The following is a 27036-nucleotide window of genomic DNA, read 5'->3' on the forward strand; positions in this document are numbered from 1 at the left end:
TCCGACTTAGCGTGTCAGTCTAGTACAAAGCAGTGTGCATTTTCATATCGCATTAACATGTTCTCGTCCGGAATATGCATTTAATTTTCATTTGTTCATCACTACGATCTATTAAGAATAAAAAGTTGTTACACTTAGTCTAGTACATGTATATTGAATACAATGAAATAAAATGAAACTGAACAATGCCTCTTGAGTAGGTTAAATTGGATTCTGAATCTGCAATTCCATTAAATGAATGGGCACCTACTGAATGGGATATGAGAGCGGTGTAACAAATTTATGAACTCTCAGCCTCAAGTGTTTGGTTAATCTATGAAGAAATAGGTCTTTCAATATATAGATATATACGTGTATTCTTTGCTTTTCTTAAAGCACACAAAGTTGAAAGTTTGAACTTCAGAATTCACCAAAGAAATGTTATTCTCATGCGTTTAACCTGAAAAAAACCCCGTTGAAATAAAATTATTCTTCAGGATGTTAAAGGGGATCAAATACAGTTTCAAGGGAGTTAAATCTTGATGCTGCGACTTTGAAAGTTCGAATTCCCAATAAGGTGACTTTCGGCGGGACCACAGTATTTTCATTTGAACCGTTTACTGTCTCATTCTCAGATTGGAAACTTCAGAATAAAATCAACAAATTTAAGCGTGTTCATTGTATAAAGTAAAATGCATTAAACATGTTTTGCTCGTCATGCATGTTACTGGACGTGAGACAGCATGATACATTTTAATTGATGTGCAAACAAAAGTTATATAAATAATATGTGCATATTTTGAAAAGGACCTTAATTCATTTATCCAGTCCACACATTATCATATGAATTATACAAAAAAAAAAAAAAAAAAAAAATGAAAAACAGTAAGATTTTGGACACTCATTAAATGTTCGGATATGCTTAAGAACATTTTTACTGCATATCTCTATCCGAACTATGAAGAATGTGTTTAAAATATCATTGAAACAATCTCTTCACTTTTCTGAACATTTGTTACTTGTTACAACTTTTTTTTTAATTCATCGCCATCTTTAATCAGACTTGCTCGTACCAAAACATTGCGGCCAAGGGAAATAACCCCAACTCAAGATACTGCCATTGAAACTGGATATAAATTTAGTTTTTTATATAGATTAGACCGTTGGTTTTCCTGTTTGAATGGTTTTTTGGGACCCTTTATAGCTTGCTGTTTGGTGTGAGACAAGGCTCCGTGTTGAATGCCGTACTTTGACCTATAATGGTTTACTTTTACAAATTGTGGCTTGGATGGAGAGTTGTCTCATTGGCACTCATACCACATCTTCTTATATCTAATCAATATCGTAATACCAAGTAAGCCATTCTGACTTCATGTGGACTTTAGATATACAGTCTATCATATATATAGGGGCTTATTCCCATTTCACCCATTTCAAAGCACTACTTGTTAATAAAGCTGTATCGATCCTTCCAATTCATTCACTAGCTAGTTTTCAGCATTGTAAGATTTGGTACTGATTGATCAAATACCAAAATATTACTCATGTCTAACATTTTTGTATCAAAGCTACTTTGGTCCATAGGCAAAGGTAGTTTTTTTTGCGTTTATCATACTCTACACAGATGATATCATTATTTTTACTGTTATCTTTTTTAAGGTTAAAGTTCATAAGGTATTATTTCAATGATGAGTAAAATGTATTCAGAATAACTTATATTTGAAATTCTTAATTGGCTGCAATAACCGTGAAAAGGCTTATTTACATAGTAGGCTCACTGACTTAAATGTAAAAAAAAAGCACCTGATTCTTTACTTTGATAAAACTGAGTTACATACTCTAGTACATTATACTTATGATAAATAGCCTAGCAAAAATGTAATTTTTAATCATGCTACAATTATTTCAGAAATTCATTCAATCTTAAACAACGTTGTTAACAACTGTAAGGTTATAAATTGTATCAAAAATGACCTGTTCATTGACCAGTTCCTAAACAGGAACCTCTCCGATTAGTGGTTATCTCTTAATGTGCTTTGTCTTATCAGGATGTCGATGTTGATGGCAGATGTTTTTTATACAGTAGTCACTTTTACTTTTTACACCTCTCCATTGCTAGACGGAATGTTTCACCTCTAGATGTCTTCTATTTTTTAGTATCGTTATGTGGCTATTTCGTTGCAGTTTATCTTGTTAACATCTCATTTTGTCATAAACAGTAAGTCTTTATGTTACTGGTAGATCGATTCATTTCACAACGTCCACTGTTAAATATTTCATGAGTCAGGACGAGAACAAATTAAAAGGAGGTTGAATATACCAGAAGGACATTTAAAACTCATATGTCGAAGATAAACTGACAACGTCAAGGCAAAAAACGAAAAACTACAAACAGTTCAAATAAACTGAATACTGACCTAAGATCACCAAACACCGGGAATGAAGTCAGATACTCAAGAAGGGTAATCTGAGCCTGATCCACATGTGTGACTCGTCATGTTCATCATTGTAATTACAAATTCGGTGATAAGTCTCATTCGGTGATGTCACAATCAAGGAAAAGAGAGAGGGATTGGGATAACGGCAATTGAAACATACCAATGGTAAAATGAGACACAATTATTAACAATTTATACAAAAGGTAGGTTATGCAAGGTAGATAGACCAGGATGAATGGCGGAAAATGTGAAATACCACTGGCCAATGAGTATATGTTGAATAGGTTCAGACATTTTTGTCTTGCAACAGGCCACCTACGGACACTTTAGAGAGTTGTTACAAGGGTTCAGTATCGTGCCGAGAGGTTGCACTTACCCTACACGGGGCGTCAGATTAAACATACAAATATAAGCTCTGGTGAGCTTTTAAATAAATATAAAAACGTATACAAAACAAATAAAAGAAAGCATCATGCACATATAAAATATTCAACAGAATAAAGCCAAGCAACAAAGATTTCTAAAAAAATAAAAAAATACATAAAAAAGCAATTTATTTGAACTTAAAATTTGAGTTAATAAATAAATATAGAAAGCAGTATAATAATAAGCTAATTAAAAATGAGTTGCAGAGCTGACAGTATAATAGCGAAGACTTATAAATCAAATGCATGCAGAACATCGACATTTCGAACCATTCCAAGACTGAATCATGTTCTTTAATTGAGAAAAACTGTTTTCCGTCCTGAAATGGTCTGGAAGACTGTTCCACAGGCTAGCTACACCATATTTAAACGATTTTTTACCATAAGTAGATGTTTTTACCCGGGGAAAAATTTATATATTACTATATCTAAAAGAGTATTTTGTAGATTAAATTTTTAGAAAGCTGTTCATACAATACATGAAAGAGCAATATTATTTAATATCTTAAAAGTTTCTAGAGCCATATTCCTAATTCTGCGCACCAGAAGAGTTGACACCAATATAAACGGACGAAAAGCACGTCAATTGTTTTGACTATCATCTTTCGGACTTTACTTATTATATCCTTTAATTGTCATCTATAGCTCAAATTTTCCCACATATAATTGTCTTTTGGTTTAAAATGTATGTTTCTTTTAATCCGATAATGGGCTTCGTATCAACGTGTTATAGTCAGTTTGTAGCAGATAATCTTAACAATTGACAATAATTGCTTAATCCATAGTTACATGTATTTCTTTATTATTATGTTTTATATACTCATTAAAAATAATCAATCTTCAGTTTTTGGAAAGGTACTCTAACCGTAAATACCGGACTCAATATTGGATCATCGTTTATATTCTTTTCGATCGTTTATTAAATTGTTAAACTTTATACCGACTTGAATCTTCATTTGATAACCAGCAAATAGTCTGGTTATACATACTTATCCACAAGTTGTAAATATGTGGAGTTGTAGTCATCATAAACAAATCGGAGTGCTCTTTTTTGCACTTTTTAAAATTTTGTGGTATTGTTGTCAGTGCAAAAATGCCAAGCCAAAAGGCAAAAATTAAAATTACTCATAATGAAAGTATGAAATATAGTGAGTTTATTTAATTTGAAAGAAAAGGTCCCAAACGTTTCAAAATATCAAGCTGCTGAGATGCCTTTCTACACAAATTACTAATATGTAAATCAATATCCAACTAATGCCCAACAACTTTACCACAGTTTCACAAGATAAATTAGAATTTTGAATATGAATTGATTGGCTCTTCTCAAAAGTCTCTTTGCTAACTGCTAACAACTGGAATTTGTCAGTATTAGCTTGCATTCTATTAGATTTAAACCAGTTAATCAATTGTTTGGATTCATCTTCTAATGTAGATATTAGCTTATCATAATCAGGACTACAGAACGATAATGTGTTGTCATCTGCATAGTTATACAATGAGCTCTGATTAGTAAAATAAAAAATATCGTTTATAAAAACGTTTAACAAAAAAGGTCCAAGAATAGAACCCTGTGGCACACCTTTCTGGATGTTGCCAACTTTTATTTGTTGTTTTCTATTAGATAAATATGAATTTAAAAGGGACACGGAATGAGGAGAAACACCATGAAACGATAATTTGTCAAGTAAAATTTCATGACGTAAGCAATCAAGAATGCCTTCATAGCCAATTCACTAAAATTTGGGCTTTATATTCGAATTAATAGATATAGTGAAAGTGTGTATTTTGTTGTGAAACTTGTGAGTGTTTGTGTGTGTGTCACTGCTCTTTACCTGATTTGTAGATGTATTGTAAATGTGTCTTGTATTTTAAGGAAATAACCAGTAGTCCTTTTATGAGTTCTTGACATTCCGCGTTCAAACAAAAACGTGTCAAATTAAACGTATTTTATTGATCAAGCTGTAGTATGAGCGACTACCTACTAATATATGTACATCCCGCGCCTGCTAATAAATACTTTTAAGCAAAAAGGAAAAACATATGCTAAACAATGTTGAAAGAAGCCATGAATGATATAAGGATACAGTTTAGTCTATTAATATAAAACCTGGTACCAAATATAAAGAAGATCTGGTTTGAAATTGCTAATGAAAATGGGACCAATTTTCTTAGTTTCGCACCAATTTAAGGAACACAAATGTATGCAGCTAAAAATGGGTACACAATGTATGCAATAGTCGGATCTGTGTTGCAAGGTATCGCTATGTTATAATTATTTCATGTACACACATCAATGTAAATAACATACATAAATGAGTAATAAATAACTTTTTAGTACATTTTCCTAATGTATTAATGGTACAATATTGTTGTTTCTTAATCCTTGTGTTTTGTGCAAACTTATTACACACAAGTTCAATTTTTCCCAAGGTTTATTGTTCGTCCGTGTATATTTCTGAATTGATGCACAATGTTAACCCGGAAATTTACAAACACTCGTTTCTTTGATGTTTCACTGAATAGTGTGGTTTTCCTGTTATATCATCATAAAATGTGATAATGTTATTTTGTAATGTGTACATATCTGTCATTATTATGCCTCAACCTTACAATAAATAACACAAAATGAGAAACAAACAAAACATAGAATGAATCTTAATTAGAAGTCAAAAATAATAAGTTATAGAATGTTTTGAGATTAAGAAATATTTTTTACCTTCCACATCTACTGATTCTTAAAAATAGATCGATAGATCGAGTGTTCGTCACAATGTTAACAAAGTACACAAGAAATATCCATTACTGAACAGATACTATAACTGTCATTTTCCGGTACATGTAGCATGTGCACGCGACTAGTTGTAACATGACATAGGGACCTGTTTCTGGCGAAAATAGTTCTACTATACCTCACTTAAAATACTGATAGACCCTGGTTGTAATAAGATAATTCATTAAATATTATAAACTCGTACTAACCTTTGCTCCAAATCGCTGTATGTAAAATATACCATGTATACATTTGACATGTGACAAGAATTTTAAACCAAACCATCTCTAAGATCTACACCAATTTTACAAGTTAATTCTTTAATAGAGACGTCAGGTTAAAGTTCAAACTTAAATATCTCACACATGTATTGTAACGTTTGTAATTTGAAGTTTGAGTTATTTTTTTTTATTCACGGGAGATATCCAAACTTTAGCTATGTTCCATCTATCGTCCTAAGGTAAACACATGGATTTCAATAACCAATTCGACTAGAATTCCCAGCGAGACGCCAAAGCATATTACATATTCTTTAGATATTGATTGCAGTAGTTTTATTAGTAACTAAAACAAATAAATTAATTCTTTTAACGCTGTAGACTTAAGGTACATTTAAATAGTACATGTACCTGTAAAATATTAATTAAAATGTGTTGCGAGAATTGTACCTGCTTACTTCTGAAAGCAGAGGAACATGACAATTGCTATACCAGTAATAGTTTAAAATTAATTTCTTTTTATCCCCGATTTTCAATGGAATTTTCCAAAAAAGGCAATATTTATTTAAACATGCGTAATTAATTTATATTTATAGTTCGTTTGATTAATCATCGTCAAACCAAGTTTTTGAGAATTTCTGCTTGTACAATGTGATGATATCAGGATGTATCTTTAATTTATGATTAGAATTTCAATTAATAAGCCAAAAGTATATTTGTTTGCATTGAAAAAAAATGGCTAAACTGCTGACATGAATAACAGTTTTTGGTAAGATTTTTTATTAGCTCCAATTATTGTTAAAATGAAATACGTGGACATCAAGTCTAAAAGATTAAATATAAGATAAGGAAACGTGGTATGATTGACAATGAAATAACTATCTAAACGAGTCCAACATTAGTAGTTTTGAGATATAAAGAGTGACCGTACGGCCTTTTACAATGAGCAAAACCCATATAATCAGCTTTAAAAAGGCCCTTTTAACAGTTCAAACGAAAAAAAAACCGGTCTAATTTATGACAAAACAATTAACAAAAAACCAGTGAGTGCAAAATTCTTCATAATTGTGTAAAACCGAATTCATTGTTTTTTTTTCTCTCGTCCTTTCTCAGAAACATGTCTCCTCTCTTCCATTCACATCCAACCTCAACATATTTCCGCAATATCGCTTGACAGACCGATCAGTCCAATCAGTCCATATTTCCCAAATAGGTTGAATGATCGGTGACATGATCTGGACTGATTGGTGAATGATCGGTTACCGCTAATTGACTACTAAAACCATAAGGTTGCAAGTAATGCATGAGCTGACATTTCTGTCGTGTCACTTCACTGTTTTTTATTCAATTTAATGGCAAATGATGTAATAAAAAATTTTGTAAGATAGAAATTCACACGTATAAAGTATATGTATAAACTAAATTGACTGCTAATGCATTTTTTTATAGGACATCTTTTTATACATGTTTAATTTAGCGTTCCGTATAATTAATTTCAGAAATATGTTCCGAATGACCGAATTTGGTATGTTTCACTTTTACTTATTAACGTTAGGTAGTAATTGAGGAATCTGTGCTATAACCAATCTAGTGATTGCCAAATACACCAAGGTTTCATTATGTGATTTATAATATGACTTTGAATTCTGTGGGATTCTTTGGCAAATACCACTGTGACAGTATATTTTGAAATTATTTTATAAATGTGTTAAACTTCTCAAACAGTCGTATATTACCACATTTGTTTTTATTATAGAAGAACATTTTTAGTTTCCGTCGTCGAATTCAACAATTTCAAATAGATGGTTGTGATCAAAGTCATCAATACAAATGTTTGAAATTTATAAATAACATATCAGTTTTAAAATATAAATGAAGGAAACAATAGTTTATCGATGCTCATTAGGGGCCAGTTGAAGGACGCCTCAGGGTGTGGGAGTTTCTCGCTGCATTGAAGACCCATTGGTGGCCTTCGGCTGTTGTCTGCTCTATGGTCGGGTTGTTGTCTCTTTGACACATTCCCCATTTCCATTCTCAATTTTATCATTTCTCATAAACCGATTAAGGAGGGAAAAAAAGGTTTTAAGTCATTTCTTACCATCTGATAGTCAAATCAAATTGTCCCTATATTTTGCAAATTCGACATTTTACTGAATTTATCACTTTTTATGGCTGTGTTCTCAATAACTGGCAAACTTTTCAAACCGAAATCGCAATTTTTTATTAAATAATATTGTTCAACATTTGATTCTGAAATTTAAATTCAATTCATTCTAGGGCCAATATTGTCTCCTTTGTTATTTGATTAACTGCTGTGTTCACTTTATGGATAATGGTTCTTTTTATCTTGTCTGTTCAAAGATGAAAATGAACTAATTTAAAAGTTGCCAAGACATGCACTGGAGATCATTAAGTTGTCTTCCTCTGAAAAAAATTCACAGTTATTTCTGTATAATTTATATTTCTTGTTAATATAAAGATTAGGAGATGTTGTATGATTGCTAATGAGAAAACTATCCACAAGAGTTCAAATGACGGATACAAGCAAAAACAGATTCTCCAACAATGAGAAAACCCATACTGTATAGCAGCCATAAAACGCCCGGACGTGGAAAATGTGAATCAATTCAGACAAGAAAACTAATGGCCTTAATTTGTAACAATACAATTTCCTAAAAAACAAATATGACGGACATGAACCTACGATAACCACAGAATTACAGTCTCTCGACTTGAGACAGACACATAAAGAATGTGGCGGGGTACATGTTTGTGAGCGCTCAATCCTCATCTAACCTGTGACAGTGGTGTGACAGCACAATATAAGAACACATTTAAAAATCAGTTGCAAAAGGTTTTACTCGATAGATTGGTACGAAGCACAAAAACAACTTACATAAAAAATAGACATAAAACATTGACATAAGAGTACTGGCAGATACTGAAAGCTAGTTCAAAGTCAATTGCAACATAACCTGGATTACAATCTCCAAGACTTATGTATCAATCAGTACACATTCAACGGATTTATAATAAAGACAACATAAACATATGCATGACATTGTTCAATTGTTCAGACAATATTTGGTCATGTTTTATGAACATTTAAAACCCTCGACTACGACACGGGCTTGAAATATTCATAACACATGACCAAGTATTATATATCCTATAAATGGCTGTTTCATATCACATTTTCGAGATAATTAGGTGGTAATTTGGTCTCACTGATAATATGACCAAATTAATGAAAAAAAAAACTGTAATTTTGATTAGAATATAGCAAAGTGCTCTCGACCAATGAAATTGTAGGATTAAATGTGCCTTAATTGTGAAGAATGAATGTAAATCATGTTTTTAGTAAAGGATTGTCCTATTTTTGGCCTACTTACAGTTCAAACAAATGATTTCTATAAAATGAGTTACAACTGCCCAAGCACATTTAATAGGTTGGAATGATTAAATTTTATGTTTTTTTTAAAAATTTATTAAAAATTGAATGGTTAAAAAAAAATCAAAGTAATTTGAAGTTTACTTGGTCAGTAAAATTTGGTACCGTTAAAGTTATGATTTGAGTATTAATAAGTTCAAAATTACTTAACATTAATTTAACAATATCAAGCAATGCAAAAGGAGAGAGAACAGAACATTTACAAATTATTAAATTAACTCAAATCTTTAGATAATACGCTTACCAAAAAAAGAAATTTATATTGATTATCCGCGGTTGGTAAGAATAGTTTTTCTCAAATATTCCGAAATAATCTAAACAGGAGGTTAATTTAACCTTTGAATTTCATATAAAAGGCATGTTATTTGATCATTTAAATTTAGGTAATTACCCTAAAGCTACATGTACTTAATGAAATAGTATTTGAAGTAAAAAGCTAAAACAAAAATATTGGATGTTCAATACAATTTAGATGTAACTAAAAGTTTGAATTTATTAATTTGAACTGAAAATAAACAAAAGCATACTTCCTCACTAAAAACTAACATGATTTACATTCATACTCACAATAAGGAACTTGTAAAATTCCTACCATTTCATCGTATGTGTTGTTTCATCTAAGTCTAAAACGCAATTTATCAAAACTTCCCATATTATAAGAAAGTCCCTACATTACAAAGACCTATCAATCATTGAAATGCCTAAAAAAGAAGTCATACATTAATCATACACATTGCACTGACAATGAAACATATTCTTGTTTAAAACCAATTAAGAGATCATTTGAGCCTTGAGCACTTTACAATATTCTAAGTTCGTAAGAGAATGATAATCCCTTTCTTCATGATAAACACTCGCTGACGCTCGTACTTAATCACATAGAAAGGGATTATCATTTTCTTACATATAAAAAGACGTCTCGACAATATTTTAAATAACAGGAACTAATTTATGAAAGAATTGTAATTTTGAAACGACGTTTACACAATTAAATTGTTTCTCGTGTGGTTAACTTTTATTTAGATTACTAACCGACTATCTTTGTATATCTTTAATTCTACCCAATTACCTTGCAATTGATAAAAAACACGCAATATTTTCGTTTGTTGTGGTTTGCTCTTTCAATCTTTGTATTACACCTGTTTTTGTATTTGTTGAAATATTTTTATTTTAAAACCGTGTGATGTTGAAATATGACCTGTTTATGTTAACATTTCGTTTGGTAATTTGATATAAGGAAGGCGCCACCGGCAATCAGTCATGATAAGAACTTGTGTGTTATTAATGTTGTAAGTGGAGTATTCGTATTCTCACATACCCGACCACCCATTAAAATCAATTGTCTGTTTATGTCATTTATTGGGGGTGTAAATAAAGGCAACAGTAGTATACCGCTGTTCAATAGTCATAAATCGATTGAGCGAAAACAAATCTGGGTTACAAACTAAAACCGAGTGAAACACATCAACTATATGAGGAAAAAAAATTAGTTGGATGTGTACTGATTGATACTTTAGTCCTGGAGAACATGATTTATTTATTGGTTGTTGTTGAACTAGATTTCAGGAAGTGCAAGTGCCGAGTCTCTTAGATCTGCACTTTGTGTCTTTTGTCTTTTCGTTGTTTTTTTGTTGTTGCTTCGTGACGATTTGATGAGTCAAGCCACTTCCAACTGATTTTTACAGTTTGTTCATATGTTATGCTGTTACACCACTGTCCCATGTTATGGGGAGAGCTGAGTGTTCACGAAAATGCTGACTCCGCCATATTACATGTGTGCATTGCCCAATTCAGTAGCCTGTAATTCAATATTTTTCATTGGTTGCTGTCTGTCATATTTGTTTTTTGTTTATTGTTTAGTTTTAAATTTGGCGGTTGGTTTTTTCCTCTGAATGGTTTCACATTTTGTCATGTCAGAGCCTTTTATAACCGACTAAACGGTTTGAGTTTTGCTGTTACCTATTTATAGTTGCTTACATCTACGTCATTTGGTTTCTAGAGGATAGTATCATCGGTAATTATACCTCCTTATTTCATAATGTAATTGTTAATGATTGAGATGTTCAAATCGTTTTGGTTTGATGTGAAAATATTTAAAGATGCTTAAGAGTAATTTCGAAACAAAGCGTAAGATAGTTTAAAATTATTTGTACAATAATATGTACTATGCTTCACTCGCACTATAACAATATAGTGTTCTGTGAACCAGGAGATCTGCGTAAATTTCATAATTTGGCAAATATTTTGCTATTGAAAGCTGTTTTTTTTTATAAATTTGTACGAAATGAAAGTTAGTGACTATCACATTTTGCATGAAGCACGGAAGCAGATTTTTAAAAAATGAAGATATATTACTAAAACTTTATATGTTCACATTAAAATAAAATGTTAAACATACTACCTCGGCAGAAATTGTCCTTTGATCTGAAAGCAGTATTATTCCACGTGAAATCAATATTTTACACGTCATATACTTTAAATTGTCATATAAAGATGTCGATTTTAAAATAAATAGCTCGTAAAGTATTTATTGAATTTCAATCATTCCTATACATGTTTATCATATTCCACGTGAAATCAATATTTTACACGTCATATACTTTAAATTGTCATATAAAGATGTCGATTTTAAAATAAATAGCTCGTAAAGTATTTATTGAATTTCAATCATTCCTATACATGATTATCATAGTACATATTTAAGATCATAATTGGTTAATACGATCGAGATAATTTACCCTGTCCCATGGCTAATACTCGTTATTACCCTTCACGGGTACGCTTGATTAAATACTAATAGTTGCTATATACAAGACGTCATAGTTTATAACTTTGAATTTGAAATTTAATAGACAGAAATACTAGGACATTCAGTATAATAAATCAAATAACACATAGATGAAAGGGTCATAGAGCAGATTTAAACCCCTTCGCCTCGGTTGACAATGATTTCCTGGGGTAGATATCTGCTCTATCGGCCTCTCAGCTATGTATTATTCATATTTGTTATAATTACTTTACTTGTATGCTGCATTAGGATCCGTAATTTTAATTGACTGACAACAACCGAGAGGCCCTCCAATATCATTTTTTATTTCCGTATAAAATACAACAGCTTTGACTGCGCGTGTTATTTGTGACAATGTTGAAATAGTGCACTGACAAACAAACAAAAAGCTTCATATACACACATAACTGTTAATTTCATGGTTATAGCATAAACATGTAATTATAAGAATTGAATGTTTTTTTTTTATAATTTTACAGGGTTGTAAAAGCGTTGATCGTGCGTACATTTTTAAAATGTGCTTCGATCAACGCTTTTACACCTGAATTAAATTATAAAAAGAAGCAATCAGTTGTTAATTATATTGGTGTCAATTATCTATAATAACAAGATATATTGTCAACTACTTTTACAAACAAATGAGTTTTACTCCTGACCACTTAGGTATGGGATACATTGTTATAATTTAACAGTGTGCGCTTTCCGGAAAATTATGCAATATCTAACTGCTAGTTACTGATAAAATGCTTGACTAAGAGCAAGTATATAGTACTGTTACAGTAACTGACGAGATACCTGACTTAGATCAGACACAAAAACCTGTTACAAGAACTGACGACATAACCTGACTTCAACCAAACACATTAAACTGTTCAAGTTACAGACGATATATCAGAATCAGAGCATGCACATGAAAGTACCACATTCACTGACAAGATGTATGTCTTTTAGTAGACAAATAACACTGCTACAGTTGATGATGAGTTACAATGTACCTCACTTCGGGAAGATATTTAGAACGTCTACAGTACTGACGGGATACCTGATTTAGAACTTCTACAGTACTGACGGGATACCTGATTTAGAACTTCTACAGTACTGACGGGATACCTGATTTAGAACTTCTTCAGTACTGACGGGATACTTGATTTAGAACTTCTACAGTACTGACGGGATACCTGATTTTGAACTTCTACAGTACTGACGGGATACCTGATTTAGAACTTCTACAGTACTGACGGGATACCTGATTTAGAACTTCTACAGTACTGACGGGATACCTGATTTAGAACTTCTATAGTACTGACGGGATACCCGATTTAGAACTTCTTCAGTACTAACTGGATTTATACTTATTGTCAACAATTACAATTCTCTTCGAAATAAAAGTGCATTTTTAAAGATTTCAACAAATTTCTGAAAGGATAATAAATATATCTAGCATAAAGTTTTGGATGCAATTTGTCAATCACATCATTATGCATTTTTTTACTCATGTTTTAATTTTCTATAATTGTTGGCAGTCATGTTTAAATGAGGAAGGGGTCATCGAATACAATGTGTTTAGACGATCAAAATGTATTATTCAGAATGTAGTCATTACAGGTTTAGGAATTTATGTCAGATGTTTGGACTCCTTGGGTTTTTTCCTACGATATAGGAAAAAATATTTTGCCCCATATCACCCACTTTTCTTTTCATAGAAGACTTTAATAGCTCATAAAAGGTCATTACCAAAATGTAAGCAGATTCTAGATTTCTTTTCTTACGATTTGAGACCCAAATAATGCCAATGCTAAACATAAGGTAAAAGTCCGAGTCAGCCTTTTCCCGTCATTTTTAAAAAATCAAATATCTCGAAAAGGAGTTCCATAACCTATTTAGCTTATTTTGTTCCTTAACTAACGCTCTTCTGATTTATAGTATCAATTTTAAACTCCAGATTTTTTTATTTCATCTGACTACATCCTTAATCACATTTTGGTATGACTATTCGTCCTCAGCATGATGTCATTGATTTTTGTTAACAAGATTTTCTCTTTTACGATTGATGATTTTGTTACGACATCAAGGAAGAGACCACATATTTACATTTCTTTAATGATGGATAGTAGTTAGCTTTTACAGGGTTTATTTAGAAGTTAATTTGTGAATTTACGCGTTTTTTTTAACCTTTGGCGCCAATGTTTTTAAGTGATGGGGGTCATCGACATGTTTTGAAGACTATAGTTTTTAAGAATCGAACATACTTAGATAGTGTCCAATTGGTTAAAAGGCTTCAGAGTTAAAGGTTTTTGAAAATAAATAACATGTAAGTTTATGCCGATCGGCTGACAACGGATTCCCAATAATAGACGATGTAAGCTGAAATTGCGCTAACAAGATTCCTGCTGTTATCCTAATTAAAAATGTTCCCCTCTTTTTGCATCTATGCACTCTTTTTTATGGCCGACTTTTATTGAACCTAGTCTCGATTAGCAACCCAACAAAACGGCAGCTCGTTTTAAAAAGTTTTGCAATGAACAAGCTGTACTTTCAGTTATAAATTATCATAGGTCGAACCTCGATGTACCCGGAGATGAAAAAAATAATGCAGTCGGAGAAATTCTAGTCAATCTAGAATTAAATGGAATTCAGTCTATGTTTTCATACCATTATTGTTTATTTTAGATTAAACCATTGCCGTGAAGTCAACCTATTCATTAACCGTGGTTTCTTTTTCTGGAATCAACGCTTTCCAAATCTTCAACCATCATTGAAAATGACTATGAAATACCAAAAAAGTCTTAAAGTGAATAAAATATAATAATTAATCTATAGATATCATAAAAAGTGAAAAACATTTTCCTTGTTAGCTCCGACCGTCTAAGTGTAGAATTTGTCATTCCACTTTACACAAAAATGTCAATGCAGTTTTAATTCAATAAAAAAAAAAACACACATCAAATTTGCGTGACTAAAAATCAAGTATGTCTAAACAAATTGTTAAAAGTACAAAACATACTTGGGCTGAGTCTCGATATTCTCAGCTAGTATTTGTGAATGTCTGAGGACTTGCTATTTTAGTTGCGGTTGACTAAAGGAATAGTTCATAAATCTACTCTATATAGTTAAAGATTTAAATGAATATTAAATATTGTGGTTTTGTGTCTAGCCGTAAGTAATAGTTTATAAATCCATTTTGTATAGTTGAAAATTTGAATGAAGGTAAATATTGCGGTTTTGTGTCTAATGTCTTATTTTGAAAATTTATTTTTAAAATTGAAATGTTAAATAACCATGACTTCAACATAGTATGGAGATGTCATTTCTAAATTTGAATGTTTTCATGTGATATGGGGAATAGGGATCGACTTCTGGTAATATATGTAAACACCATGCTACTTTGTGAATTAATAATATAATATGGTGGTTACACAGTCCGTATATTTAATTGCCTAATTGTTTAGGGAAATTTTTCCGATTTTAACGATTTTGTACCCTTTTGTTGTTTCAATTCTAGACCTATGAAAATTTTATAGAAGATCCACAGCCTTTACCATTGTACTCTTTTATTTGACACTTCTGTACTTAATAAACAGGGGAGTACTGCACGCAGTGATAGCAATGATTTTCCTAAAACAAGTTTTTAAATAAAGATATTAGTTAAAACTAGAGGCTCTAAAGAGCCTGTGTCCCTCACCTAAGTCTAGGTTCATCTTTAACAATGGAAACTTTCCAATATTGTGGACTAGAATAGAATTGATGGAAAAAATCTCTTTTTAATTGATCTAGTATTGCTGATCAATTTTTCTGTTTACAGTTTCGCTATATCTTCTTTTGTTTTTGCCCAAAACATAAAAAAAGTTAAAATATTTTCATCTAAGGGCTATCACTTCTATGAAGGGTCTACTTACGATTTCGGCAAAATTTGACTTTTGGAAGATCTTGACTTGGTGATCATTTTTGCTATTTAAAAAGTGTCTATCTATCGTTGATAGTTTTGGAGGTAACAGGCAAAAACGTAAAATATTGGTAAAAATTGTCATTAAAGAGCAAGAACTCCAATAAGGAATTTACTGACGATTTGGGTTGTGGTCATTTATGTGTAGATCTAGTCTGGCTGATCATTTTTGCTATTTAAAGTGTCTGCATGTACATGTATCTATCTTTTATTGTTTTTCAGATATCAGGCAAAAACGCAAACAAATGATACAAATAGTTATTAAAGGGTAACAACTCATAAGGGGTCTTCAGACGATTTAAACAATGTTACTCATTTGTAGATCTTGCCTTGCTGATCTCTTTTGGTTATTTAAGTTTCAATCTATCTTTTATATTTTTCAGATATTAGGCAAAGACGCAAAAAATATGTAAAAAACGTCAATAAAGAGCAATAACTTTAATAAGGAGGTGTCTGACTATTTCGGCCATGATGTCTTATTTGTAGATCTTGTCTTGCTGATCATTTTTGCGTATTCAAGTTTCTCTCTATAATTTATAATTTTCAAGGCAAAAATGAAAAAAATTGTAAAATTCGTCATTTAAGGGCAATAACTCCTATAAGAAGTCGTCTGACAGTTTTGGCGTAAATAAACATTAGGTAGAGCTCATCATTTTGAACATTTCTGCCCCTGACTGATTTTCTTTATCTATAGCGGCTTTCAAAATAATATATAATTCTTGCATTTCACCCCTTATTTTATTTTAGCCATGTCGGCCATATTGGTTGGCAGGTTGGATCATCGGACACATTTTAAAACTAGATACCCTCATGATGATTGTGGCCAAGTGTGGTTGAATTTGGCCCAGTAGTTTCAGAAGAGAAGATTTTTGTAAAATTAACAGATGACGATGACGGACGACGGACATCGACGACGGACAATGGACCCCAAATGACGAGAAAAGCTCACTTGCTGTATGGATCAGATGAACTAAAAAGTACAAATATGGACCTTTTGAAGTAGACCTTCTAGGGTGTGCACGAGGTGTTTTTTTTTTGGTTGTAAATGTTTTTTTAGGACATTTTGTAATCAATAAACGCTAGCACAAAATAGACAAACAAGTAAGTAATCTATGTTTAAAATGTTAGAACGAAAACCTTTGTAATAAAAAAGCCTGTGAAATTTTTGTAAAAATGTTGGCTTGATTTACGACAATTTCCCATTTTCTATCATATGCGATGAAACAATAAATATTACTTATGAAAACGACGTTTCCATTTGGTATATGCACAAAATGGCAAGTTTTTTTTGTATTCAGTATTTTTGCTGCTTTGTTATTATTGCAAGTTTGTAATACACGGGGTCATAAACCTTAAAGTATGTCATTATAGTTTTTTTTTAATATTACGTTATAGAGAATAAAGCCATTATAGTTACTTTAATTCTCATTACATAATGTTATACAGTTCTAACGATATTTTTATTTTTAAAAGTACTGGAAATCATAAAATTAAACAAAGAGGGTGAATATATAATCAAGACAATAAAACAATCTTTTGTCGAAGACTCCATATTGTTGATCATGGTAAGTTCAATTTCGGTCGGTGATAATTCTCATTCTGTGATGTCACAATCAAGGAAAAACGACAGAATGTGGCTTCGATTATCGGAAAATATCCATGGTTATATTCGACGCAGTTATTCCATAAAGATCAACCAAATAATGATGGAGTCCATAAATATTTCAAAGGGTTGACTTTGACACTAAGAACCTTTGGTTCAATAGCTTCCTTGTCATCAGCAACCCTCTATTAAGGATATCATGATCGAAAACTCTAGCTCTTGGATTTCATATCAACTGGGAGTTATATAATCAATATGCAGGCGCTGCTGGAATATTTATACATAGAATGGCAAAAATTCGCAACTTGACGGCTGAACTCATCCCACTTGTCGTAAAGTTTTGTTCTCAACCGGTACATATATAAAATATGGAATATGGTATGATTGCCAATGAGACAACTAGCCATCTAAGTTCAAATGAAGTGGATGTAAGCTATCATACGCAACCGTACGGCCTTCAACAATGAGAAAAACCCATACCGTATAGTCGGCTATAAAAGGCCCCGACATGAAAAATATTGAATAATTCAATTGAGAAAACTAATGACCTAATTTATAACAAAACAATTTACGAAAAACAAATATAAGAGACATGAACCAACCACAACCGCTGAACTACAGGCTCCTGAAGTGGGACAGGCACATAAAGAATGTGGCGGGGATAAACATGTTTGTGAGCTCTCAACCCCCTCCCAACCTGGGACAGTGGTGTTACAGCACAACATAAGAACAAACTATAAAAATCAGTTAAAGGATGTACGGTGACCTAAAATTGCTTAAATCAACGTAATGTGGACTGTGTTTGATAGTTATCTCGTTGATAATTATATAATGTATGTATACAAAATCTTCTTATTTTATATTGAATTTTTTAGTGAGAAGACATCATCTATAAAGCTGAACCTTAAGTTAAGGGATAAGGCTAATTTCTTTTCATTATTCATTCTTTTTAGAAGCTTATATATGTAGTCGTTCTTATACGTATAAAGGAACACTTCGGCAAGAAAAAAAGCACAATTGGTTTCTATAAATATGCCGACTGTTTGTTGAAACAAAAACGTCCTCCAAACATACCACCTATGCTGTCAATAAAAATCAAGCATCTTGTTGATGTCAGCTTTAGAGAACTTTTTGTTTAAATCAGAGTGAGTTTAGCAAAGAATGATTTATCCCTTCCTAAAACAAAACATTTCCATCTACGTTAACCTTTTGTTTTCATAAAACAAAATTGGACTAATTATTTCAATCTGTAATTAAGTTTTAAATGAAGAGTACTTGTGTATAGTGTTGAGAAATCAAATATATTTATACTTTTACTTTAGGAAAGATACTTATATTGTATGTACTCGAGCTCTTACAGATCTTTGGAATGTTTTAGTTTCCATATCTGATTCATACAGCCCTTACAATAGGATGTTTCCCAGTAGCTCTACAGCACGGCATCGTTTGCTGCTAAAGAAAGAGTTAGTAATTCGAAAAGATGGTTCGTGGAACATCTGACGGACCAATCAATAAATAAAAAGAGACAAAGGAACAGTCAAAACTCCAATTTAGACTCATAAAACCATGGTCAAAAGCAAAAAAAGACATACATATATCTGCAAAACACTGAATATAAACTAAATTTGAAGAAACACGAAACACAAAAATGTTCACAGGTTCTCCGCAAGAGTAAGCATATCCTACTCAATATGTGACACCCGTCGTTTTGCTCAATCTGTTACATTGTTTATAAGGAAACGTATAATAATTTGTGTTTTCAGTACAGCAAAGGAAGTTCCAGATTTTCATCATTAGTTCCAAAGGAACATAGATCAGACCCAAGATTTTTCAGGATTTCCTCTTTGGATATACCAACACACAAACGATGGTGTTGAGAACATTGTCATCGACAACAAAACATATTTGTAATTGAGGTCGGACAAGTGATAGGAAATATTTGGGTCTTTGAAAATAGCATGCGTGTTCATAAATACTTAAAAATCATAGTCTTATCACTCAGATAGAGTATCTTTGTTTTCTGTTTCACGTGTAGTTCAATCTAAACGGCATTCTGTAAATTAACTCAATGTTTTCTCAACTTAGTTTAATGATGGTTTATTGCCTTATCACAACGAAAAGTAAATAGTATTTTGTCAAATAGTGTATGTACACTCACACATGCGGATCTATCTCCAAAACAAGCACACACCCACAAGACAAAGCTGAAAATAACAATGACTAAACTATGAATAAATTGTATGATTGAAATTAAAGCAATACAACACAAAAAAAGTATATACCACGACGTTTTTTTTTTTTTTTTTTACTTAAAGGATAAAAAAATACAAATAGTAATAAAACAGAAATTTAACGATTTTAAACATTTTATCTTGTTCTCTCCTTGCACGATAATTTTAATAATGTGTCTTATCCAATCTTTATAATCATCGTTTTTTATATTGTATATTGTGCAATTTAATGTATAATAGAAGAATACTTAGAATACAAAATATTGTTTACGCTGATCATTTATCATGACTAATCTCGATTAATTCATTCATATTTTTATTTTTGTTTACTTGGCTACAATTTGAAATTTTTATCTAATATACCAATTGGTGTAAAAATAAACTATTCAGAAACTAGCAAACAAAAGAAATTCGGTAATCATAACACGAAAGGTAAATAGTATTTTGTCGAAAAAGTGTATGCACTCAATGCGGATCAATCTCCAAAACAAACACACACACCCACAAGACAAACCTGAAAATAACAATTATTAAACTATGACCAAATTGTATGATTGAAATTAAAGCAACACAAAACAAACAAATGATTTCACCTCTCAGCTTTATCTGCAAAATGAAGTTATTACAGACAGGAATCCTGATGTTTGCAATTTTTCAACAGGTCATTCAAAGCATGGCATACTGTGGTGAGTATCTTTTCTTCAGAGCGTTTAAATATAAAGACTATACATATTGCCTTAGTTAGATTTGCTGTTAAAAAAATCGAAATCATTTCAAATTAAGGAATGCATCTCTCTCATGTATAGTTCTTTTTTCCTGTCCGGGTTTTGCTTTACTTTTGGTTTTATTAGCTCTTCAACGTTTGTATTTGATTTCAACCATCAAATATTTTGGACTCTATCATTACTGAAGAGACATCAATTGTCGAAATGTGCATCTGGTGCAATAAAATTGATAATAATAATAATAATAATAATAATAAAAAACAAAACAAAAAAAAAAAAAACAAAAAATAATAATAATAATAATAATAATAATAATAATAATAATAATAATAATTATAATGATAACAGTCAGCTCCACAATAAATCCATCCTTATGCACTCGTGAAATGCAATGATTATAAACAATATCGCGCAAAATAGATCACTCTCCCACCATTTAAAAGTATAAAATGGAAAATTGTTTTGAATGTACCGTTAATAAAATAAGATTTATCAATAAATGCAACATTTACAGTTTTCTAGCAGTTGAAAAATTAAGAAAGAAATTTAAATTTAGTGAGAAGCAAGAATGAGAAAAATATGTATTATAATATATGCACACTTATACGCTTAACGGTTGGTGCCATATATAGGAACAAACAAATTAAAATGAAACCAAAGCAAACAATTACAGAATTACAGATAACAAATAGACACAGAGTATAAAAAATGAAAAAAGGGGAAATGTTTATTGGAAATTGTTTCATTCACTTAAATGATTTTTAGAAAAGATATTTCTCATATGTTTCAAAGCATAAATTGTAAATTTCAAATTTTTATGAACAACAACCATTTATCGAAATAGAAATGTTCTTATCTACAAAAAACAGCGTAATTTTAAATTTTGTTTTTATAATAATATATAAACAGACAGCATAGCTTTTGTTTAACATTTTCTGTTTTAAACATTTTGTCACTGGACACAACTTTGAAAAGATTATTGCTTCAATGCAATAGAAGACATTTTGATGGTGATCTGTCGGCTGTCACGGACGTGACCTTGATTGTATATATGATTAGCCTTTCAATTGCTGTCTAATATTAAAACAAAACGATTAAGGCAAAAATTATGACGTGCAAATAGCAAAATAGCAAAATATGTTTTTGATGTCCCTTAATGTTTTTTTCTTGTTGGTATCAATTATAAAAACTGTCAAGATTCATAACATTCTAAATTTTTCACGACATCTTTGTTCTACGGTTATTTTTTTTTATTATTTAAGGAATTAAAGTAAGGCAGAAAAATTGCAATTTACATTAAACAATAAATTCAAAAAAATATCCATTGTAAATTTCCCTCTCTTTTGAATTATCTTCGTTATTATGATAGTATATATCTTTTCAGTGTTGCTGAAAACCAAAACATTTGAAAATTCAAAACGTATCTAAAAATTGAAGAGCTGATAAAACCAAAAAGTACAAATGGTGTAGCCAGAGAGGGCAAGGAGATTTGCACGAGGAGATATATTCCTAAACTTAAAAATAATTTCCACATTGTTCATAAATTGGCAAACTAATTTTTCCAGACAAACTTACACCGTTAAAGCGATTGCAATATTTTATTAAAAAAAATAGATAAATAAATGTAATTTGCCGACAATTTTTTTTCGCAAAAATAACCCTTTTTCATTTGTGGAAATGTACAAAGGAAAACAATTCAATTACCAGTTACAACAAATATTGGTTTGAGATGTCATGAAATTGTAATATGAGTAAATATTATGTTAAAATCTTTTTAAATGTTTTATATTTATGCCAAATTATACACTTTAATTGAAGCCAAACTTATGCAAAAAGGCGGGAATTTAATTTATTACACTCATAATTTGACATATTTCCTTGACCAACTTTTCTTATTTCATTACTCGTATATGTGTACAGTATGTATTTATGAAGTCTTCCAATTATATTAAGATATTCGAAAATATTAGTTTTCTAATTTATATTTACATTTTTATTTATATTTCGATGAATAATAAGCTTAGTATTTTATATATTTTCTTAACATTATGAAAACCTTTTGTTTAAATTGAAATAAACAAAGTTCATAGATAACGCATTTTGTAAAATTATTTACACCAAGATGTCGTCAAATGAAATTGGATATCCTGCATTTATCATGCTTTTCAATAAAAGAGGGACGAAAGATACCAGAGGGACAGTCAAACTCATAGATCGAAAACAAACTGACAACGTCATGGCCAAAAATAAAAAGACAAACAGACAAATAATAGTACAGATGACACAACATAGAAAACTGAAGACTAAGCAACACGAACCCCACCAAAAACTGGGGGTGATCTCAGGTGCTCCGGAAGGGTAAGCAGATCCTGCTCCACATGTGGCACCCGTCGAGTTGCTTATGTTATTGCAAATCCGGTAAATAGTCTAATTCGGTAAGTCACATTCGTGAAAAGGGAAGTTATTGTAGTTACGACATAAGGAACATATCCGATATCATCTGTGAAACGGTTATTCCATAACGGTCAACCAACTCGTGATGGCGTCCGTAAAATTTACGAAGGGATGACTTCAACTTCACCATTTGGAACTCTTGGTTTAATAGCTTCCTTGTGAGCAGCAATCCTCTATCAAGGAAATCATGATAGGAAACACAAGCCCGGGAATATCGTATCAATTGGGAGATATATACTCCGAATGCAGGCGCTGCTGGAATGTTGCTACATAGAAATGGAAAGTGCACAATTGGGAAGCTGAAATCATCTCTTTTGTCGTAAAGTTTTGTTTTCAACCGACCCTCATTGTCAATTTCTAGATGTAAGTCAAGATATGAGGCAGACTTAACTGTATCTGTAGTATCCTTTATCTCTAGTTCGATGGGATAGATTCGTTCAACATAGTCACCAAATTTTGTATTATTTAGTGAGAGAACATCATCTATATAGCGGAACGTAGATTTAAAGGATATTGCTAACTTCTTATCTCTCTTCCTAAGAATAAGAACATATGGTCAAATCGCTGAAAGACCCCCTCCTAAATTATGGAAAACTATCATTCTGCATTGACATTCTGCTAACGACTTGATAGGTGTATCTAATACATGTTTGCATCTATTGACAACTCGAGAACAATCACTGTGTCTAAACTACCCCGGCAAAAAATGTTTGGACTCAATGGTATGTAATATCCGGTACGGTGACGGACCATCAGCAGAGAGAGAAAAGGTAGGATTTCTGTTTATTTATTTGTTATTTTTATGATATTGAAGAATATAAATACGTATATAACTATTTTCGATTGTGAGATGTAATATTTTCTACAACCGTTCTAGATTAACGGAGAAATAAGTAAAAAGGCACGTCAAAATGATGAATTGAGTTAACCTTGCCTCGAATTTGTTTAATTTCTCGGTAAATTGTGCACGTTGTACGGAAAGAAAGGTACAGAAAGAAAGATATTAACATGGAGATCGCATGACTAGTCACTTTGAGCACCTCAATATTTGTGTTTCTGTGAATGGAACGAAAGTAATGGGTCATGTCAAAATAGAAGGACCCGGTTTTGTCAATGTTGTTTACTACATAATGACCCGGTTTTGTCTTTGTATAGGACCCGGTTTTGTTTCGTTTTGAACCCACAAAATTAAAAGCGACGTTAACGCGGATCTAAACATCGTCCGTCGAAAGAAATTCAATATAGATGTTACTGTAAAACAAACCTGTCATGTTAACTTTATTCTAAACGGGCATTTTTCGAAATAGGGATTACACATCTTTCGCATGCAAAACGTGTACCTTATTGCACGTACCTTCGACCTAATTTTAAATGGAATATAAATACTTTATACCATGCACTTACATTAATTTTTTTATAACATTAGGATGTTTGTTTTTTTACTATACTAGTATGTTATGGTGTGAAAATAAGAAGATGTGGTATAATTCACCATCTCAATTTATGTAAAGGGTAAAACTATACGCTATGTTTACAATACTCACTATCATTTACTCATTCATTCATTCATTGAGGGACAGTCAGAAAAAGATTTTAGTCTATCCTATTCTGCACGAATTAATTATGTATGCAACCCCGCCAAATGTTCTTTACTATATCTGGTAACTCGTACTGTACGTTCGTGGTTCAACATTGATAGTAAAAAAAAAAATATCCGATAAAAAACGTTGAATGCAAATGATATGAACCTACGAAGTCTTTTATTATAGGACAAGTACATTGGGATGAAAAATGAAAAAAAATGACACGTGACCAATACCTGGGTTTACTCGAATATTACATTAATGTAATGTGCATGAAAATAAACTGAAAATTTTGATTTCCAAAATATATAGATCCAAACATTTAAATCCATTATTGTTCAATAATTGTTACTTTTGTTGTTTATTTTGTTTTTTTTTGGGGGGGGGGGATATGAGCCGGAGAAGGGGCTTTCAAAATTAAGGGAGGGGCAAAAACATATTTGTTTGTTTGTTTGTACGTACGTACTATCGTTTTTTTTTCTTGGTGTGGAGGGGTATATATAAATGCTGGGGAGTTGTAACCTAGAAAGGGGACAAAACCCGCTCCACACACTTCCATCGGCTATGTCCTCAGAAAAACTATAAGGCAACGGTTGTTACCAGCCTGTTTTTTTGTTACCTTTGTTTTGTATATAATAAATAATGCGAGTTTTCACACTTGAGCACGAACGTAACATAGCTGTGTGATTTTCATCTTTTCCATAATTTTCAGGTAAGCACATTTAATTTTATGGGCCTTTTTACGCATGTTTACCATATCATATTCACAGTTCAAATTCCAATGAAATTTTAAGTTAACACTTGAAATAAATGTATATTACAATTATGTATTTTCCATATCACATCTTAAGAGCTTTTGAAACCAACATAAGATTGTGGATAAATTTGCTTAAATTTGGCCCAGTAAAATCAGAGGAGAAGATTTAATTAATTAATGGACGACGGAAGCCAAGAGATGAGAAAAGCTCACTTTGCCCTTTAAGCCAGGTGAGCTAAAAACCAACCAAGAATTCCAAACAAGTTTGCATCGTTCTTAAATTTAAAAAAAACATTTCATAACTGGGTCTCATACAAACGGAATAACCTAATCAGAAAAAAAGCAAAATTAAAATTATTTTTGTTCCAATAAAGCAGGAATTTAAGTGTTTACGGATTTAAATAAATAATAAGTTGTCTTCTGAAAGAAATCGTTTTCCAACGAGCCATTTAACTCCTATTGAACACCAGAGTTTAATCTACGTTGTGCGATTATGCAGTATTTTTCTATGACAAAAGCGGGTCCTGCTTTGTGAAATTTTAGGACGAAACCGTGTTGTACACATTGATAAAACCGGGTCCTTCCATTTTGACATGACTAATCTATTTCGTTCCATGCACAGAAATACAAATAGTAAGTGCTCAAAGTGACTAGTCTTGCAATTTCTATGTTAATATCTTTTTTTCTGTACCTTTCTTTCCGTACAACGTGCACAATTTACAGAGAAATTAAACAAATTCGAGGCAAGGTTAACTCAATTCATCATTTTGACGTGCCTTTTTACTTATTTCTCCGTTAATCTAGAACGGTTGTGGAAAATTTTACATCTCACAATCGAAAATAGTTATATATGTATTTATGTTCTTCAATATCATAAAAATAACAAATAGATAAACAGAAATCCTATCTTTTCTCTCTCTGTTGATGGTCCGTCACCGTACCGGATATTAGATACCTTTGAGTCCAAACATTGTTTGCCGGGGTAGTTTAGACACAGTGACAATATCGTCTGTGTAATGTAAAAGTACACTATACAAGTAGTGTATTGATTGTACATTCCATTACACATTCACAAAAGCACAACTAGGGCACATCAGTTTCATATAGGCTGTGTAGAAACTATAAAAAGTAAACACAATGCTTTACGTAGACTATAATCAAACTACTCAATAGGTAGGTTAAATTCAAACTACAGAAGGAGAAAATATATTTTATTATTTATGCAAAAAAAATTTAAGATAAGATAAGATATAGACGTTTATTGCAATAAGCACAATTATGCTATAGCATATTCAAATTATAACATTATCATGTGTAAGCAACATAAAATTTATAATTATATAATAATATATAGTTATATAAAACAGAAGAGAACACAAAAAACATTATGAACACTTTGTTTATGAAAAAAGACAATATAATATAACTACGTTAATATGAAAGTTCTCAGTTTCCAACTTGCACGCAAACAACAAAACAAACAAAAAACAAAAAAAAAACACATCAAATTGTAAATAACTTGTTTGAACTTGTAGTAATAAATGCAGTTTGTTAATATTTGGCCATGTGTAATAATATCTTGAAAAGTGTGTAAGCCTATACTGTCTATATGCTGGACAAACCATAATAAAATGATATTCATTCTCTATACATTGCATAGTACAACATTTA

At 31.5% G+C, this 27036-nt stretch overlaps 1 protein-coding gene across 6 annotated transcripts in view; it reads left to right on the forward strand.

Moving 5' to 3' along the window:
• Nucleotides 1-27036, forward strand: part of LOC127724635 (E3 ubiquitin-protein ligase rnf213-alpha-like) — a 1011139-nt gene that overhangs the window by 352112 nt on the left and 631991 nt on the right. The window lies entirely within an intron of this gene.

Source organism: Mytilus californianus, unplaced genomic scaffold (assembly GCF_021869535.1).
Source record: "Mytilus californianus isolate M0D057914Y unplaced genomic scaffold, xbMytCali1.0.p SCAF_14, whole genome shotgun sequence".
NCBI lineage: Eukaryota > Metazoa > Mollusca > Bivalvia > Mytilida > Mytilidae > Mytilus > Mytilus californianus.